The following is a 15,187-nucleotide window of genomic DNA, read 5'->3' on the forward strand; positions in this document are numbered from 1 at the left end:
GCATAAAAAGATGTTAGGGATCCTTTGAGGGTCTGACATAGCGAGATGACCCTTGGAGACCCTCCTTTGGATACAACGATCTATGTAGGTGGGACATGAGAGACCATGCGAGGCTGCCCTATAGTGAGCACACGGAGGCTAGGCGTGATGTTCCGCATAGACGCGGCACGCGGGAGGCTAGCCTTGAACCTCGCATAGCGAGGGTGGTGCCTCGGGGTACCCATGTTCGAGTGCTTGGGTGCGTGTGGGAGCCTTGAACAGCGTGGCACATGGTAGCCTCGCATAGCAAGACATAGGGTAGCCTTACATGGCGAGTTACTCATATGATAGCCCTTGAAGACCTATACTTGGATGCATGTGTGTAACGCCCTGGATAGCCAAGACCGTTACACTGTGTGTTTATAAAGCGCCAGACTTGCTAATCAAGTCATTTAAATAAAATCGTGTCATTGAAACTATAAAGGAACTAGGGTTAAAAGCGTTTCGGTCTCAAAAGCCACATTTTCATTAAAAAGTATCATCTGTTACATGGGATCCCAAAAATATTAAGTTCAAAGATCGTTTACAAAAGACACAAGGTTTATGTACAACGACCAGCCATACTAAGGCAAAATGAGCAGTTGGGTGATCCCTGTCCTGGTCCACTCCTCGACCGTAGCGGTCGAACCGCTGGCTATGTACATTTCACCTCGGAGCTCTCCACCTTAGGCTTGGTCCATCTTGCCCTTGCCTTTACCTGCACCACGTAGCACCCGTGAGCCAAGGCCCACTAAGAAAACACAATAGCAACAAAGCATAAGCAATTAGCAAACAAGTCAAAATCCCACATTGCATTACATAATCTAAACCATATCATCAATCAGTATAATCAAGTAATCCACACACTAAGCATGTCTATTCATATCATTTATAGTTCACAAATGATAACTAGGGCTAGCGCCCTCAGGCTGCTCCCTCCGTTATCCCATTGTCCTTGGCTTCTAGTGGCCAATCCGCGCTCTGCGCGCTAAAACCATGAACTGCACTCTTGGACCGCTTTTACATGTCCCATGGCGTAATACCAACATTGACACGATACAACTCTCGGGAGCACTTAGTCCCATCACAATCATACAACCGGGTGCAGTTTTCTTACCTTTCAATCCACCAGTTTCCGATGCCTCAAAGCCGCGAGCACAGTCCTCTACCCCGAGCCTCTCCAAAGACCTAATCACATCACAAATGAAACATCCTTTGTCACTAATCAATCCAAAAATACTTCCCGGAACCAATCCCACACTCTCGGAATTCCCCAAATCCCTAAAACAATGCACCGAAGACATCCCCCGAACCCCCGGAGCAAAGGCTCAAAATTGCAAAATCCCATGTCCTGAAATTGGCCTAGCGCCGCGGCGCTGCCCTATAGGGCCGTGGCGCCCAGCAAGTCAGAGAGCTTGCTCTGCCCAGAAATAGCCTCGCGCCGCGGCGCCCAAGAACAGAGTCGCGGCGCTCCTTCGTGAACCCAGACTTCTGGGTTTTCCCTTACGTTTTTCCCGAACCTAAACAATTCCAAATCATCCCAAATTCATACCTAAGCCCCAAAACCAATTTAAAACCCCACATAGACCATTCAACAACCTATAAACATTATAATCTAGCTTAATTACACAACCACTCATAGAATTCACACTTAAATTTCAAACTCAAACACTTAAACCAAAACTTGGGAAAAGCCTAAACCAAACCTCTAGATTCTTAAATCATAACAGCTACGAGATTGCAAACATGTTTAATACCCTTACCTCAATCAGAAATTCAACTTGAGCTTCCTCCAATCCAAGCTTTAAACTGAATTTCCCCTTGACAAACCAGCTGAATTTTCATGCAAAACAAGCCATGGCTATCTTTCAATTCCTTCCAAAATCAAATTCAGAACTTAACAAAACAGGGACCAAATCCTTACCTCAGTATAAACCTTGATATGTGCTTGCTTCCACACCCTTAAGCCCTTTACTAGCCTCAAATAACACAGCTTAACTCCTCTTCCACTTTTCCTTCTAGGTTCCCAATTCTCCCTTTCCTTCTTGATTTCTCTAGCCTTCCAAACCTTAATTTCATTTACATTTAGCATAAAAGAATCGTGTATATCCTTTTCCCTCAGCCAAAAACCATCTATACCACTGCCAAAAGACTACTTTATCCCTCCACTAATATCCCTTCCTAACTAAACCTCAAGGGCATACTTGTCCTTTTACTAGTTTTACAATTCTACCACTTCTCCAACAAAACCTGTTACTCTCTATGGTTACTAATAGTTACGCAGGTTACCAAATCCCCAGTTACCATTATCTAGCTTTCTAGGACCGTCTTGGCACGTGCATCACATTGATATCACCACACCCTCGTGGTACAAATCACATAGCATAATTATCACATAACATAATACACATAGTCACATAACATGCTTTAAATCATAATCATGCATCTTAATCATTAAAATCACACATAATTCCCATTATGCCTTCCAGGCACACTAATCAAGGCCCTTAAGCCTAATTAGTGAATTTGGGTTGTTACAATGTGTCTATGCATCTCGGGCACATCGGACCTCGCTACACAAAGCCTTCAAGAATGAACACTACAAACCTTTCTTAGGAAATTATTCAACATTTACAAATGGGTTTTCTTAATCTAAAAGCTATGAAAATTGGTAAGGTTTTATTTTAAACATGTATAGGTTCACTGTAAAATTTTAGAGGAAAATGTTTTATGGTAAAATAGATATGATATTTCAAATTGTGCCCTAAAATCTAGAAACAAAACTTCTAGGCAGCAAGCACTGCCCAGATTTCTTTAAACATTTTGATGGATTCTATTTCTCCAAAAATTATGAAATTTTTAAGGAATCTAATTTAGACAGGTATAAAGATCCCTGTAAAATTTTAGAATGAACTGGGATACGGTGTAAGAGATATAAATTTCCAAATTACCTCAAAATCTGGAAAATACTTTTGGGCTGCAGGCACTGCTAGATTTCTTTAAATATTTCAATGGGTTTTGCCATCCTAAAATATATGAAATTTTGAAGGAAATTAGTTAAGTTTTGTATCAAGACCCCTATAAAATTTAGAGAAAACTATGTCACGGGTTAAGAGAAATTTTTTTCTAAATTTTCCCTAAAAACTGAAAAGTAGCACTTTCGAACCATAATGAAATGTGACTTTTGGGAGATTAGTTCTCTTAACCTAAAACAAGTTGTGACGCAAGGCTTTCACCTAGTTCCCATCCTTATGACACATATTATGTGAATGATAGTTTAAGGATATTTTTTTTCCAAAATACTCAACATTAGGGAAGAAGTTTATAGATGAGACTTTAACACTTTAAATTTAAATAGTGGGAATAAAGTTTTGGAAATGGAAAGAAATAACTATTTGCAAAGATAACTAAGGATTTGGAGATCTAACCAATCTCAAATTTTCTTGAGTTAATTTAAAAGTTCATTTTTACCATTTTATAAGTTAAGGGTCCAATTGCCCTTCTTTTAAAAAATAACTTAAATAAGATCCTAGGTTATGAATAAAAATGGTAAAAATGGGAGTTTGAGTTTTGTAGAACCTTTAATAGAATGGGGTAACATTGTCAGATATTATTTGTAAGGAGTCAAAAAGGTGGTATTTTGGTAAATGAAAGAAAACGGTAAACTTTCGTAAGAGAGTGAAAAATTGGTATTTTTCTAAAGATAAGAATTGTTTAAAACTCCTTTTTCTAAACTACAATATACGAGTATCCAATAAGAGAGTTCTTTAGTTAAAGAATATCAAAATGCTGAGCATAGTGAGCGTGTTGCAGTGAGGCCGATTTTCTCAAGATATTGTAAAGATTGAAACAAAATCTGGCATTATACACGGTAAGGTGTACAAGAGGCTATAGTATAGAGTCTTTAAGAGAACTTTATTGCATGTAGCTATCGTTGAATAATAGCTATAAGAGTATGCCATATTTTAATCCCAATACACTATATTAATTACAGTAACTATGAAAGAGAAAACGAATAGTGGGGTTAAAGATCCAGCTCGGGACTTAGGACTCCAAGTAAGTTAGCATTTCTCTTTCTTGGCTACAACATGAATATACTAGTGTGTGCTTGCAGTAGTAGATTAAACTAGTTTTGTTTGGGTCTTTAAGATCAGGGTATGCTTAATGCCTACTCTTGCAATGCTTTTGAATTTTGTAGGTAAATGGTAAGTAGGTCTGGGTAGGAGCCAGAACAATGGTAATATTTTCTAGGTTGGAGCCAGGACCTGGTAAAAATATATTCTGGGTTAGAGCCAGGACAATGGTAATATAGTCCGGGTTGGAGCCAGGACATAAATGCTGGAACCAGGTTGAGGCCTGTATCCCTGATGTTAATCTATTTATTAGTTATGATATGTGTTATCTATCGTGAATGTTTTGAGAATTTTATGAGTCCAGGCTATTGTGATATGTGTGAACTTAGTTGTTAGTAACAACTATAGTATTTATTTCGGATATGGTTATATATCCTTAATGTTCTAGGAATTTTCTCAATGCAGGCTATTGAGATATGTGTGAACTTAGTTGTTAGAAACAATCAGAGTATTTATATCAAATATGTTTATATATCTTAAATGTCTGGGATTTTTCTAATGCAGGTGGTTTTGATATGTATGAAAATTGGTTGTTGGGTGCAACAAATGTGCTTGGTTTTTATTGAGAATTGTGTGATAGGGTTGGAACTTATCCAATACCCTAATGATAGGTAGAGATGTCTACTTTAGGTCCACCTATTACTGGATTTTTGTATACTTGTCTGTAAGGCTGTTCTTACTAAGTGTTTTCGCTTCCCTAGTTGTTTCACGTTGTAGGTAAGTGCAAAAGAAAAGTGGAGCAGTGAGCATCGGAGTTTGCTTCAGGATATGTACATGTGGCCTGACCTAGGGAGGTTTTGATGGAACATCATTTTGAAATGAAAGAGCTGGCGGCTTGTTATTTCTTTTATGACATTTGTCTTTCTATAACACTGTGGAAGAGTAGTTGTAGTTCAATTCACTAAACTAAAAGTGTTCGCACACAACCTCTTTAAATGTTTTTTTATATGGATTTTTGGTACAATTATTTAAAGTAAAAGTTTAGATTTCTGCAAGCTTTTGGTCTGGTATGTTTCGAGGGTCATCACAAGTGGTATCAGTGCTCGAGTTGAGCCGATTCTGAAGACAAACCCACATGTACATTCTGCAAGATAGGTCGGCACTCACTTTAAGTACTGTCTTTTCATATCTGGTTCCTTTGCGTTCTTTTATTTACCTCAATTCTATAAATTGTAGGTTATGGTCAATTTTTTCAGATAGGTGACCTTGTGATAGGAAACCTACCCATAATCCCTACGCCTAGGATCGACTACTATAGACTCTTTAATAATGAGAATCCTCGATGCTTCGAGTACGATCAATCACATTGGCATGTCATTTGGAAATGGATGCATTACATGATAGAAGTCTTTGATAGAGCCATTACACCTGAGCGACAGAGAGTGCGATATGTCAGCACTTGTCTGAGAGGCTCGACACAGATATGGTTCTTCATAGATGTTGGCGGCTAGTTCACTACATGTGGGATGAGTTCTGTATACAGATTGAGCTAGCGTGTGGGCCATGGATTGGCGTATCTCGATTGCTGATAGCATACCTCGAGGCAGGGCAATAGATCCCGATGAGTATCCCAAGCAGCCAGACGAGTATACCGACATAGAGTTGGATATGCTGATGGATAGCCTTGATTAGGTTATGTTGTGAGGGTCTTGTTGATTCCTTTCGTAAAGACTTAGCAAACCTACTAGTCTATAGGGCTTTTGTGTCATTGTAGCAGGCAGATGTAGAAACCCGACGTGTAGCTAGGGTTCTCATCTTTTTGTATTTATTGTTATACTAACTAAAACCTTATAGCATGATCTTTCATGATCATTTTGTATTGCTAGGTTATATCCCTGAATGATTGATTACCTGTTTTTAGTAAAATCGTTGTGAATTCCTTTCTCTTTTCCTTGTGTATAGGAAACTAGTATACTCAAAATGTTTTAAAAATTGTTGTATTGAAATTTGCAATGGCGCCTAACACTTGGGTCAGGGGAGGTCGAGTTGTTAACCCTCTAGACCCACCCGAGAGAGCAGCCGTTGACCAAGAGGCAGGTCATGGCCGAGGCAGAGGAAAGGGTTAAGGATGAGGATGACTATGCATGAACAGAATGCGGCAAACACTCAAATGTTCAAGGCATTGATGTGAAGATTCTTGAAAGTGCCACACAACTCCGCAACCCCAGCACTCCCAGAAGATGTTCCAGAACAATGGGAATTCCCAGCACAAGAAGACCCAATGGTGGGAGAAAATCCGTCAACAGATGTGCCTAGAACAGAACAGTAGAAACCAATCTCGGAACATTTTTGCAGGAAAAACCCACCCTTGTTCGAAGGGATTTCAGAACCCCTGGTGGCAGAAGAATGGGTCAGCATGCTGAAGAGAATCTTTGATTTTGTGGTAGCTACTGAGAGGGAATAGGTAATCTGTGCTATGTAGATGTTAAGGAAGGACGCCCGCATCTGGTGGGATATTGCTAGGAAGGGGTGTGATGTTGCACAAATGGAATGGGCAGAATTCTTGATCCTGTTCAATGCCAAGTACTACAACTGGACAGTGATAGATCGAAAGGAGGTTGAGTTCACTAACCTAGTCCAAGGGTCTTCTAGCGTACAGGAGTACGTACACAAGTTTGACAAACTCTCAAGATTTGCTCTGAATCTGGTAAACACTGAAGCCAACCGGGTATGTAAATTCATGAAGGAGTTGAAAAGGGTGATAGCTCAGTTCGTGGATACTGGGTAGACCAACCCGGATACTTATGATGAAACCGTGGAGCGAGCGATTCGCCAAGAGTCATAGTTGGTACAAGAGAAGAAAGAGCCTTACGGGCCTGAAGAACGAGCACATGTCTCCAATAACCGGGGAAGGTACTCTAGTAACTAGAGCGGCTCTTCAGGAAGGTTTGCATATAGAGGCAATAGAAGTTTGGGGAAGACCAATACTCTAGGAAACTCTCAGTTTCCCAATGGTGGAAGTAATAAATGAAGAATGGAGCCACCAAGCTAAACTTTGAACTTAACCAAGTTGTCAAGGAGAGAAAACAAATATTGGCTACAATGCAACAAATGCAATCGACACCACCCAGGCGAGTGCAACAACTACAATTGCTTGACCTAAGGAAACCCGAGTCATTTCTCCAGGCACTGCCCGAATCATGGTCAGAACAGAGGAAACAACAAACCAAAGCCAATAGGAATTGCACCGTGAGTTTGACACTCACCCAGGGTGATAAAAAGCTGGGTCTTCCGATATGGTGTCAAGTCAGCTTCCTAGTGCTAATAACTCATCATATGTAATGATGGACACTGGTGCATCCTATTCTTTTATTGTTGCATCTTATGTTGATAAGATAGATAGGAAGCCCGAGCCTATGGCAAATGTATGTGGTGTGTCCTTACCTTCACAGGAGGATATGATGGTACGTTCTTTGGTTAGAGCCGTACCAATCTGAGTAGAAGGTCAGGAGTTGATCGTGCATTTGCTAGTTTTAGATTTACATGAGTATGATGTTATTTTTTGTATGGATTGGCTAACCAAATATGGGGCGATGGGGAATTGCAAATGAAGAAAGGTAACTTTTAACCCACCTGAGGGCGGTGGCACAACCCAAGGGCAGAATTTCGCTATGATCTCCACCTTGAAGGCTAGGAAACTATTGGATGATGGATGTATCAGCTTCCTGGTGAACGTAATAGACAAGGATAGAAAGGCAAAGATACAACAAACTGAGGTAGTAGTGGTGTGCAAATTTTTAGAAGTGTTTCCTAAGGATCTACCAGGGTGTTTACCCAAAAATAGCTCCTGATAACGTGGCAAAAACTTATTACATGTGGTTGGCACGTGGCAGCGTCAAAGTGAAGAGGTGTTGTTCGACTATTGACCAGCTCCTTGTTGCTTCATCAGATCTCGCGATTAGATGCGACCAGCCTAGTCGGATGCTTCAGTTTCTTTCCTTTAAAGATATGTAATCTTGTAATAACTGCATTTATTATTTCCTCTTTATTGCCTTGATACGATGATATTAACAATAATTAAGGCCCATTGGCCCATGTAACCCCCTTGAGCCTATAAATATGAATGAGAGGGCTCAAGGAAGGGACTTTTGAACCTTTTTTCTGAATAGTCATAGAAAGAGCGTATAGTGTGATTATCCACCGGAAAGTTGTAATTCTCCTAAGGCTTGTGAAACTCAAGAACCCTAGTTCTTTGATCACGACATTGGGATTCAACATCAATAATAACACTAAGTGGACGTAGGTTGTTACCACATTGATGGTTAGCTACAACTAATTTGGAATTAATTAATTAATCACTATTATCATATAATTGCATATTTGGCCTGAAGAACAAATTTCTTCTTAAATATGTCTTTAAACTATTTTTCCCTTCATATCAACTCTTACCTTGAATAGTCTTGATGGAGCTGCTATGGGGACCTATGGACCTATAATTCCAAGCTCCAATAAATTTGAGATTATTAATTAAACTCTTTAATTAAATAATCTTAATTTATTAATCTCATGATTAGTCCACTGTTGTAATTATATATGTTATCCCAAAAAATGGAGATCGATGACGTGGCAATAGAGGTGACAGGTGGTAGTACATGGTCCGTAAAAGACACATTAAATAGTCAATAAATACATTGACTCCTCAGAGTTGTGATAAAATTTTGACTGGCTTGAGAAGTGTCATGACCGACCAGGCATGACCTTGTCCGACCAGTCACGACATTACTGCCCAGGAGTGACATTGCTGCCCAAGAGTTGCATGCTAGACCAGAGTGCCATGTTAGAGGAGAGACATGGCATGCTAGACCAGAGTGCCATGTTAGACCAGAGGATTGCGTGTCCTACCACTTGCGTATGTCCAGCATGCATGTGTCCGACCAGCGCTTGCATGTCCTACCAGCAAGTGGTGCTACCAGCAAGTGTATGTCCTACTAGCATGCACATGTCTGACCAGCAAGTGTATATCCTACCAGCTAAGTGCGTGACTATCCAGTCGAGGTGTGTTCGACCAGCTTGAAGGAGATATGGATCAACTAGATAGAGGAGGACTAAGTCAAGATTCCCATAAACGGCTTCAACAAGAACCGGTCTTGGCACACGCGGGAATATCTCATTTTTCCCACAAATTGGGTGTTCTGTTAAATTTAGAATATTTTTGTAATTTAAATATAATAAGAATAATGAAATATCCCGATTCTAGGGGATATCAGATGTATGATCCTAAGCCTATAAATATATGGCTTATGGGATTAGAAAGGGGTCTATTTCTTCTTTTGGGACTTTTGGGAAATTTTGGGTCTGAGTTTTCTAGAGAGAGAAAGTGCTTGCATCTGAAAGAATTCTTGTATTCTCATAATATGTACTGAAGAAACTCAGTTGGCTCAGTTCATCTGATCTTTAGTACAAATCTATAATCACAACTCTAAGTGGATTAGGCTATTACTGACATATTGGGGCTGAACCACTATAAAATTTGCGCGTGTTTTTTATTTTCTTTTCAAACCCGTGTGTGTCGTTTTATTTCTCTTGAAGGTTTCATCGTTTTTGACATTCTCATGTCGTTGGCCAAAAACGCGGTCAACAATATACAATTCATTTACTGAGTACTTTATAATTATAAAGCGTCCATTGACATAATCATTGCATACAAATTGACCCTCTAATAATGGTTCATAATTAATCGGGAATAAAATTACCATTTTACCATTTTAATTATATCTTGTTTCCTTAAGTACCATTGACTTTACTAGTGAAGGTTAATTCATAACTAAATTATGAATTTGAGCAAAATAACCTTTCAGTCCCAAAAGTCAACCCTTAAGAGAACCATCATTAAATCTCTTGCGAGAAGGCATAGATTCCATATTTGTATACTATGTCCCCAGCCATCTACATTAATGAGTTCCCAAAATAAAAGTTTCTAGCCTGATTGGTCTAACAGACCCTAACGAGTGAATCAAAGAACTCATATAACATAAACAGGAGTTCATAGTAACTTCAGAAGTAAGATCTATTTGTATATGATCATCTGTTGATATATTTAATTAATACTTCGAAACGGTATTTAACTAAGTATTAATAAATATATATCTGGTCTAGTTCTATATATTCTCTAATATATAAAGCACCTCCACTAAAGTGTCCTACCACACTAGTGATCCGGCTCTAGATCACATGTATTCATAATACTAGTGGACCGTACTTGAAATAATTAATCTAAAGATTCCATAACTTTATTTTACTGCGAACTATTCAAGTTCATTGATCTTAAACAGAATCCTCTCGTACCAATACGTGTTTGAGATCACATATATGAACTTAGGAATTTTTTTGATATTTACATAATATTATCACAGAATAATATAGTCCATAAAATATATGCATAACAAATTCAATTCATTTATTTATTTCATAAAACAATGTCTACTACATATGCTTTCAGGGCACAATTCCCAACAAGAAGCTCATCTTTCTAATAAATTTCCTTCACAACCTGAGAGGAATCCCATGGAGAATGCTAGTATGGTAACTTTGAGAAGTGGTAATCAATATGATCCACTTAGTCCTCCAATACCTATTGATTTTTCATCCAAGCCACCCGTTGATTGCTCGGTTAAAGATGATGTGCCTCCAAAGCCAATTAGTTTTAAACAACCAACCACAAAGCCAACTTTTGTTACTCAACCTCCTTTCCCAAGCAAACTGAAGAAGACTAAAATGGATGAGGTTGATAAGGAAATTCTTGACACATTCTGAAAGGTGGAGGTGAATATTCCTCTTATTGATGTTATTAAACAAGTGTTGCGCTATTCCAAGATTTTGAAAGAATTGTTCCTTAATAAGCGTAAGTTGAGGATAATGAAAATGTTAGTGTGGTGAAGAAAATTTTTGCAGTTCTCCAAAAGAAGCTTCCACCAAAGTGTAAGGATCCTGGAACTTTTACTATTCCTTGCACTATTGGTAATAAAAGGATTGAGCAATGTATGTTGGATTTGTGAGCCTCTATAAATTTCATGCCATTCTCCATTAATGCTTCATTTAATATTGGCCCACTTGAAGAAACTGGGGTGATTATTCAACTTGCTGATAGATCGAATGCTTACCCTAGAGGTATAATAGAAGATGTTTTAGTTCAAGTGATTGAATCGGTTTTTTCGGCAGATTTTTATGCCCTTGATATAGAGAATGAATCAATTACATGCTCCACATCGATTTTGTTAGGAACACTGTAATGCCCTACAACCTTAGAGTCATTACTATGTGAGTTAAAAATGTGCCATTAGCTCGCTAATTGAGGTTTTAGGTTAAAAGTGTGACTAAACTAAAATAAAACTCGTTTAATGATATTAATTAAAAAATTGTACATTCATTGAGCTCATAAAAAGTTATACAATTGGGATCCCAAAATACTATTTAGAAAATACATTACAACTAACAAATACAATTAGGGTCTACCTAAGCGACAAAACGACTCACTACAGTACATTCTCCAAAATAACCCTGGTCGTGGCAGCTAGGTAGGTCGAACATGTACCCGTCGCTCCATGATCTCCGTACTCATTGTTGGTCGACCATTCCTTTACCCATACCTGAACCATAGAGCACCCGTGATCCGAAGCCCAGCAAGAAAACTCAACATATAACATATCACATAACATTCAACAATATACAACAAAACAACCAACGGGCTAAACACATAGTGGCCTACGTCGTCCCAAGCGCTTTACCAGGCCCTGGGTTCGCGGTCTTGACCGAGCGGGTGGATACATCAACCTAGGAGGGTCTCACCCTAGCAGTCTGCACTCAGCATACTCAACGCCAATCCCATCCCCTTGACGTACCTGGCTTCTTGCTGTCCTCGGCCTTCACCATTCATGGTCGTTCTTGCCGTTCTTGGCCTTCGCCGTTCTTGGCCCTCGTCGTTCATTCATAAACTTACATGAAATTCACAACATTTAAATGCATATTAAAATTAGGGTCGCGCCCTACAATACAAACAATAGGGTCATGCCCTGCTCTACGGGTACAACATATTTCTTACATGTGTCCCAAGCGGATAAGCCAATGCAATCTCGAGCATAGTCCCTAATCTGAGCCATGTTGAAAACCTAGTGACAACTCATTCATAAAAGCATCCACCAAGCCTTAAACCAATAAATAACTTCGAAATAATAATCTAGCCTCCGCGACCATGGATTATACTAAACCGGGTAGTAGAACCCTTCCTGAGCCTTAACAATTGGGTTCCTGTGCTTTTGAGCTGCGGCCCAGCCCCTTAAGGGCCTTGAAGAACTCAAGTCAGAGTGAAATCCCTCTCTACTGAAGGACATGGGCTGCGACACGCTACACCTTTTGCCGTGGCACCTGGGCAAGTTTCCGAGGCCCCCAGGCCTAATTGTTTAGTCGGGTCATGACGCCTGATGAATAGACCTCGGCTCGAGCCTTAAAACCCCGAAATACTACAATTTTAGACTTCTAAATCTCCTAAAAACCAATCCAAATCTATGCTAATGCCAGAATTTAGCCCCAAATCACATATACTATGCTCAGAGGAGAACATAAGCCTCAAAGAAATTGATCAAAACCCCATTACTACCCAAATCCAATCACCCAAGCTTCCAACCCCCAAAACTCTAACAACAACAGAAATTTTTATAAAAGGACTTGTTCAAATCCTTACTTTCGTGATGAGCTTGCCCTGAGCTAACTCCAGTTGCCACAATCCGTTATTCTCCCCAAGCTTAGCAAACCTCTAGCCTCAAATTCCTAGGCTTGAATCCTAGACAATTTCTCAGCTTCCTCAAGTCTAAGAGAGGGAGAGAGAGAACCGAGTAAGATAGAGAGAGAGCTGGAAATTTCCTTTTGTTTTTCATCTAACCCAATCTAGAGTCTCAACTAAACCATGTTTATCCCTTGCCAAAAGTTCAAAATTCCCTTAAGCCTACCTTAATCTTCAATTGCCACCAAGGGAAATCCCGTCATTCGCCACATCCCTCTAATTCCTCGAATACTCCTATAAATCCCTAATTAAATCCTGACATGCCCAAATAATTGATAAATTACTACCTATTACCCAGTAATTCCCAAACACATATCATATTCCAAAAATACCCCTAGGCTCCACCCGTGTTGGGTATTCAACCCCGTTGTGACTATTTAACTAAACTGCTCCCTAGGACCGTCTTGAATCGTGCATCACAAATATATCACCATACCCTCGTGGTCTCAATCACAACACACACACATATATCACATTTATGCCCTCAACGGGCTAAAATTGTAAATATGTCCCTAGTAACCAGATGGGGTCGACATGCATATTTAATTCACCTAAACATGAATTTCTAATAACATAATCATTAAATTCACATATTAGCATAATGAAATCAATTATTGCCCTCCCGACACGCTAATGAAGGCCCTAAGACTCATTAGCAAATTTGGGACGCTACAAAGACCATTCTTGAAATCTACAAGAACCAAAATTGATGTGCATGAATGTACATTGACCATGGAATTTGATGGGGAGACACTTCAATTCAACATTTTCAAAGCTATGAGGTATTGAAGTGATGTACATGCTATTTATTCTTTTTACGTCTTGGATATCCTTCCTCAACGATTCTTATATTTGCATAATGAAGACTTTTTAGATGTTGCTTTGAGAGAACATCTTATGTTGGATGATGAAGACTATTATGGTGAAATCATGGATGTCATAGCCACACTCAATAGTGGTTTTGACGAGACTTCTAAGAAGGTTTCATTCTTGGACTTACCGATCTCTAATGAGAAATTGCATCTATCTATTGTGCAAGCACCTACACTTGAATTGAAGCCACTTCCGGAGCATCTTAAATATGTTTACTAGGGGAGAATGAGACACTTCACGTTATAGGTTTAAGAAATCTCAACCAAGTTCAAGAAAAGAAATTGACAAGAGTCCTTCAGGATTACAAAACAACCATTGGGTGGTCTATCGCTAATATTAAGGGAATCGGTCCTTTTATGTGCACACACCAAATTCTACTTGAAGAAGGGTCTTGTAATGACCCGGATTTTCAAAACTCGATAAAGCGGAAATATAAATGTTTTCATTTAACAAAATGTCTCAAAAACCCGTATAAAAAAAACTTTTTAAAAAGTCTTATGCCCATACTTAACATTTATTTATAAACATATTTTATACCGAGTAGAGTGAGCCTAGTGTAGGAAAATTAGACAACATTTCCAAAAATAAAACAGCTTCCCAAAAGGTCGATCCACATGTACATTTGCAAGGTAGACTCCAGCGCTCACTGCTTTGCCTTGCCTTGCTCTTACCTACAACATGAAACAACTAGGTAAGCGAAAATGCTTAGTAAGTTCAACCTTAAAACAAAGCTCGCAGAGAATTAGAGTTTTAGATTGCTCTGGACCCTACATAATCAATTTCAAGAACGCAAAAGCGTCCTGACAAATTTATGGTCATGCCTGATAACCAATGATAAATTAATTCCTATAAACAGATAAAACCCTACATGTAGAAAATCCCAGAACAAGCAGATATATTATATCGCATCTATTTCTTATTAATAAATATATCCCTGCACTTAGAAAATCTCAGAGCAAGTAGATATATTATTTCACAACTATATCTTATCAACAAATATGTCCCTGCACTCATAAAATCCGAGAGCACGTAGATATATCATATCACAATATAATTCGAGACCAACTCTCGACAACTTCCAACAATTTCAGCATAACACGCCCTCCAACATAAATGCTAATCTGTAAGAGAGAACTGAGTCTCAACACTAAAATCTGGCCAATAAATATCCCCATCAAGGGTAACTATGGTGTTACCTAGGGCATCGCTACTTATCCAAGAGTAAATCGAATTTACACGGTTTTACAGAGACTTCTATGTTAATCAGTGGTGCTGGTGAGCAGTTGCCCCTAGGGTGTTCAGCCTCACTCAATCTTGGCAACCCCTGGTATCTCTAGGCACTCTCACTGAATGGCCAATATTCACAGCTGCTATCCGGGAATAACTT

This window comes from Humulus lupulus, chromosome 3 (assembly GCF_963169125.1).
Source record: "Humulus lupulus chromosome 3, drHumLupu1.1, whole genome shotgun sequence".
In the NCBI taxonomy this organism is placed as follows: Eukaryota; Viridiplantae; Streptophyta; class Magnoliopsida; order Rosales; family Cannabaceae; genus Humulus; species Humulus lupulus.